The sequence below is a fragment of the Chrysochloris asiatica genome, unplaced genomic scaffold (assembly GCF_000296735.1).
Source record: "Chrysochloris asiatica unplaced genomic scaffold, ChrAsi1.0 scaffold00147, whole genome shotgun sequence".
NCBI classification, from domain to species: domain Eukaryota; kingdom Metazoa; phylum Chordata; class Mammalia; order Afrosoricida; family Chrysochloridae; genus Chrysochloris; species Chrysochloris asiatica.
Window position 1 is genome coordinate 4,707,829 of NW_006408665.1, and position 6,665 is coordinate 4,714,493.

Sequence of the window (6,665 nt, forward strand, 5' to 3'; positions counted from 1 at the left end):
CCTCTGACCAGGCCTTCACGGTCTGCAACATGTTGGGTGTTTATTTTGCTGCAAGCCTTTCAAGAGACAGCATGTACTACCAGCAATGAGAGAGGCATTTGGGAATTACACTCAGCATCACAGCATCAGCTACCATCGCTTTGAACTATCTGTGAACACTGTCTGTTAGTGTTATTTTAGGTTTTATGTGTTATGTAGTACAATTTGGTAGATTCTTTTTTGGACCTTGGGGTGCCCAAAAATATTTCCCATATAAATTAATGGTAATTATGTCATTTTTAATGCCATTTTGGCTTATGAAAGGTTTCATGGGGACACTGTGTTTCCAAATAACAGGGAAAACCTGTAATTTTTGTTTTATTTGCCTGTATATATCTTTTCCATTCTGCATACTAGGTTCCTTAGTTCAATGACACAGGTTATCTTTGCTTTGGTCTGTAATCTACTATCCATTTGCTTTAGGCTCCATCCTTTTGCTCATTATTCATTATGGTTATCTTATACTTTCTTTCTTTCTTGGTAATTTGGTAAGCATACAAATTTGCTTGTTAAATTTAGTTGTTGTTTGCTGTTGTTTGCTTGTTTTTCCCACTTGGTTTTACTTAGCTTCTCAATTTGTTGTTATGCTGAAAATTTCTTTTTTTTCCAACTCTTTGAGCTCTCACTTTATTAGCTTCATGTTTTTATTATGTTCTTCCATAAGCACAGCCATTCTAGTGAAATTTCCTGTTTCATCAGTTCTGCTTTCTTGTAGCTAAGATTTGCAAATTGTGGTGTGCACTAATATTAGTTTACTCAGTATCCATCCATCTCTATTTTATTATTTCCACATAATTAATTTTCTTTAGAACAACAATGTACCCCGATAAAAGGCAATATTTCCTAGCCTTTCTTATATTCTTATAGCTAGTCAATGACTAATGACTGTCTTCTTAATTTCCTTCCACAGAGAATTATTAACATTAAGTCTCTATGTCTTTTTCCTTTACAGTTACAACTTCACTGATTTGTTTCATCTTCTCCATGTTTGAGGGTCTTGGTATGATTTATTAGGAATTGTTCTCTCACTTGCATGTTGTATTTGTATTTGTATGTGTGTGTGCCTATGGATGGGATGGGCTAGGAAGTTAATTATGTTTTACTGCAAGGAGTCAATTTAAGAAAATTCAGAGAAATCAGTCTCTTTCTCTCATTTTTTTCTCTTTTGCCTGCAAATTTTAATCTTAATGAATATTTTTCATGGTATAAAGCTCTACACCATTCTTTGATTGAATCTAAGGTATTTTGGTTAGTTTGGTCCTATTTGCTATTCTGTTATTAAAGTTAGGGAAAGAGAATTTTTCAGATGTTTTTATTCTACCATCTTAATTTGGAATTATATAAGAATAAATGAATTTTAATCAGAGTAATACAAACAAATGGTTACAAATCAAATCATGCAAAAATATTATGATAGAAACAACTGAGCTCAGCTTCACTATAGTGTCACTCACATCTTACTTCCTAGTGTCACTGTTTTTCTTTTTCTTCATAAGTGGAGGAATAATTTACATGCTGAAAATGCACACATAAATTTTTTCCCTTTATAACATTTTATTTTTAAATGAGCACGTATTAAAAGTGAAGCTCAATGAGTTGATGAGTTTTGACAATTATATATACGATGGTCACCGCCCCTATTAAAATGCAGGTTTTTTTTAATCACCTGAAAATCAATCCTTGTGTGCTTTCCTAATTAATCTCCATCTCAAATCACTGAGGAAATTACCATACAGTTAGGTTTGCTTATTGCATAATTTTGTATGAATTGAGTCATATGGTTCAACTATTTTATGTCTGACTTCTTTCATTCAGCATAAATTTTTGAGATTACTTACATGGTAGCCTATACCAATAGTTTGTTCCTTTTTATTATTAACGAGGACTCCATTGTATGTGTATGTTACAATTTGTTTATAGATTCTCCTGATGATGAACATTAAAGATGTTTCCAGTTTGTAACTATTATGAACAAAACTGCTATGAATATGTAAAAATATGTACAAATCTTTCTGTGTGCGTATATTTTCATTTCTCTTAAATCTAATTCTTAAAAGTGGAATCTTGAGGTCAGAGTTGAGTATACTTTTAACTTTCTAAGAAACAAGTAGAATTTCCATATTGTTTATATGGTTTTACACTACCTCCAGCATTATATGAGAGTTTTGATTGCTCCACACCCTCCACAACATTTGTTGTTGTGTCTTGTTAATCTTTGCCATGTTAATGACTGCGTGGTATATACATTGTTGGTTTTGATTTGCATTCCTCTGATGACTAATGATTATTGTTATATACTTTTTCATGTGTTTATTATTGTTAGCCATTTCTATATCTTCCATCATGGACTTCTGATGATTATTTTAATGGATTATTTTTCTTCTGCACAAAGATGAGGCTTTCTGCTCCCGTAAAGACTTACAGCCTCTCAAACCGTATGCAGGGTCGCTATGAGTTGAAACTGACTCCATGGCACACCATCACCACTACCACCATTTTTCTTTTGATTGTTGAATCGTAGGAACTGTTTTTACATTCTATATGCAGTTACTTTAATAAGATATAGGTATTACAAATAATTTCTCTGACTATTTCCTTGCCTATTTGTTTTCTTAATGGTGTCTTTTGAAGACTTAAATTTTAAAAAAGTAAGTCTTTCTTTTCATTTTTTCCTAAAACGTTTAGTGATTCTTATCTAAAGAATCATTGCCTACCCCAAGGTTTGAATGTATGTATACTCTTATGTTTTCTCTGTTACTTTATCATTTGGTATATCATGCATTTCAAGCTAATGTTATGTTGTATGTAATGAATTAGTTTGTTGTTGTTGTTGTTAAGTGTAGTCCAGATGGTTCTGACTCATAGGGATCTTGTGCACAGCATAACGAAGCAGTGCCCAATCTGAGCCCATTGCTGCTGCCACTGTGCTAATCCATCTCGTTGGAGGTCTTCCTCTTTTACACAACCCTCTGCTTTGCCAATGATGATATCCTTCTCCAGGGATTTGTCCGTCTTGATAATATGTACAAAGTATGAGAGACAAAGACTGGCCATCCTGCCTTTTAAGGAACATCTGACTGTACATCTTCTATCACAAATTTGGTTTTGGTGTCTGGGTAACTTTAATATTCTTCAACACCATAACTCAAACTCAAGACCAATTCTTCTATGCCCTCCTTTATTCATTGTCCAACTTTCACATGCATATGAAGTTACTGGAAATACCATGACTTGGGTCAGGCATACTTCAATCCTCAAACTGACATCTTTGTTCTTAAACACTTTAAAGAGGTCTTGTGCCACAGATTTGCCCAATGTAACATGCCGTTTGATTTCTTGGCTTCTGCTTCCATGAGTGTTAATAGGGGATCCAAGCATATTTCATTATAATACTTAACTTTGTCTTTTCAAACTGCCCTTTGAAATTTTCTGTTAGGCTCTTTTATTTTCACATATTTCCTTTTACTTGAAGCTTTAGGTTTATTTGTTCTTTTCTGCTTTGTTGTCTTCCATTTAGTCAGTTGTAGCACTGTTGGTTGAAAAGACTTTACTTCCTCCACTGAACTGCTTTGTTACCTTTGACAAAACAAAAATAAATGCCACAAATTCTTGTGGGAGTCTTAGAGTCCTAGTTTGTCGCTGTGGGTTAATGCACTGGAATGTAAGGTTGGTTGAGCCACAAGACTGGTGGTTCAAGCTGAATAGCCACTCCTTGAAGAGAGTCATTATGAGTCAGAACCAACTCAAAGGCATTTAACAATAACAACAATAGGAGTCTTGGTGTGAAGCTTTAGGAAAAGCACTGGTCTGAAAAGTTGGTTTAAACTGAAATGTCAGCAGTTTAAACTCACCAGCCACTCTTTGGAAAGCCTATACTATGAGTTTGAACCAATTCAATGGCATTTAACTATATCAAAAACAACAATTAATCTTAAGAACAGTTCATGGAAATTATTCTCTTTCAAAACTTTTGGCTATTCTTGTTCTGTGGTATTTCATATAAATTTTAGAAACAATTTGCCAGTTTTGTTACAGTTACAGAAAGCTCTGTTTTGATTTTGATTGGTATTGCATTGAATCTGTAGGTCAAGTTTAGACTAATGGGCATCATATCAATATTGAATCTTTTGATTCTTTTGATTCATGAACATGGAACATCTATTTATTCACCAATTTCTTTCAGTAATGCAGTTTGCAATATATAGGGCTTGAACATATATTTAAAATTTTTGTTCTAAGCATTTTATATTATATTACCCTTGTAAATGGTATTGTTAACTTAGATATTATTTTTGAACAATCTGTTGCTGCGTAAGTAGCAATAAAATTATTTTAAAAATTGACTTTATATCCTACAAACTTGCTAAATTCACTTAATACTTCTATCACTTTTTTTGTAGACACTTAGGATTTTCTACATATGTAATGCATAGTGGTTACAAGTTGGTCTACTAACCTCAAGGTCAACAGTTGGAAACTACCAGCAGTTCTATGGGAGAAAGATGAGGCTTCCTGCTCCCGTAAAGATTTATAGCATTGTTGTATTCTTTCACCATACTTATTCAACCTGTATGCTGAGCAAATAATCCGAGAAGCTGGGGTATATGAGGAAAAACATGGCATCAGGATTGGAGGAAGACTCACCAACAACCTGAGATATGCAGATGATGCAACCTTGCTTGCTAAAAGTGAAGAGGACTTAAAACATTTACTGATGAAGATCAAAGAGCACAGCCTTCATATGGATCGCATCTCAATGTAAAGAAAACAAAAATCCTCACCACTGGACCAATAAACAACAATGGAGAAAAGATTGAAGTTGTCAAGGACTTCATTCTTCTTGGATCAACCATCAACACTTAACAGAAGCATCAGTCAAGAAATCAAATGACGTATTGCATTAGGCAAATCTGTTGCACAAGACCTTTTAAAGTGTTGAAGAACAAAGATGTCAGCTTGAGGACTAAGGTACACCTGACCCAAGCCATGGTATTTTCAATAACTTCATATGCATGCAAAAGCTGGACATCGAATAAGGAAGACCTTAGAAGAATTAATGTTTTTGAGTTAAGGTGTTAGAAGAGAATATTGGAAGTGCCATGGGCTGCCAAAAGAACCAACAGATCTTGGAAAAAGTGCAGACAGAGTGCTTCTTAAAGGCCAGGATGGCCAAACTGCGTCTCTCATACTTTGGACATATTGTCAGGAGGAACAAGTCACTGGAGAAGGATATCATGTTTGGTAAGGTGGAGGGTTAGAGAAAAAGAGGAAGACCCCCCAGCGAGACAGATTGGCAAAGTGGCAGTATCAATGGGCTCAAGCATGGCAACAATTGTGAGGTTGGTCCAGGACCACGCAGTGTTCCGTTCTGTTGTTCATAGGGTAGCTATGAGTCGATATTGATCCGATGGCACCTGCCAACAACAACAAAACCTATATAGGGTCTCTGAGTCAGAACTGACTGCACAGCATAGAACTACAACCACCAATACAGCTACAGTAAACGGCTATTTCATGTCTTCCTTTCTAATGTGATGACTTTTTCTTTATACTACTATAATTTAAAATTTCCCTATAAATATTATAATAATTATGTCTTGAAAACTATTTTGTCTAATTCTTGGTTTTTGTTGATGTTAAATACTGTTGAGGTGGTTTGATTTGGGCTCAGATTGACCCGCTGTAGGTTTTCCAATACGGTAAATCTTTATGAGAATAAAAACCCTTTTGTTTCTCCTGCAGAGGGTCTGTTGGGTTTCAATGCCATACTTGTGGTTAGCAGTCTAGTACTATCCTACAGTGCTACCATGGCTCAAATATTTAATGTGACACTATATTTCATAGGATTAATTTTTACATAATTTTTTCCCATTTTCTAACATTTAAGATATCTGTGTCTTGCTTATAAATAGCATAAAATTACAAGGGTGAGTCAAAAAGTAGCTGCACTGTGGTTATACTAAAATACCTGCCCACATTCACCGCTGATGAAAACATTGAGTATGCATGTGAAACGATTCTGTCAAATAGACAAGAGACAGTAAATCATCATTTGCAAATTAGCCATGGCTTTTACTATGAAATAATCTATGACAAATTTGGGTTTTGAAAAGCTTTTGCAATATGGATACTGAAGCAACTCATGGAAGAGCATAAAAAGAATCGTTTGAACATCTGCAAATAAAATTTGGACCAATACTCAAAAAAAGGTTAAAGTTTCATTACTGGTGATGAGACATGGATTTATCACTACATGCCTGAGAGTAAACGACAGAATGTGGAAAAGAAACATCCTTAATCACCGACCAAGAGAATGTTCAAATGTCAACCATCAGCTGGAAAATTGATTCTTATAGTTTTCTGGGGTTCTATCAGGAAAAATTATTTTTGCTAAAGATAATAATAAAAAAAAATGTCTGAAATCATACATTGACAGAGAACTTCCAGAGGTTCAAGCCAAATTCAGAAGAGGATGTGGAGTGAGGTATATTGAGGGATATTGCTAATGTCTGATGGATCTTGGCTGAAAGCAGAGAATACCAGAAAGATGTTTACTTGTGCTTTATTGGCTATGCAAAGGCTTTTAATTGTGTGGATCATAACAAGCTATGGACAACATTGCAGAG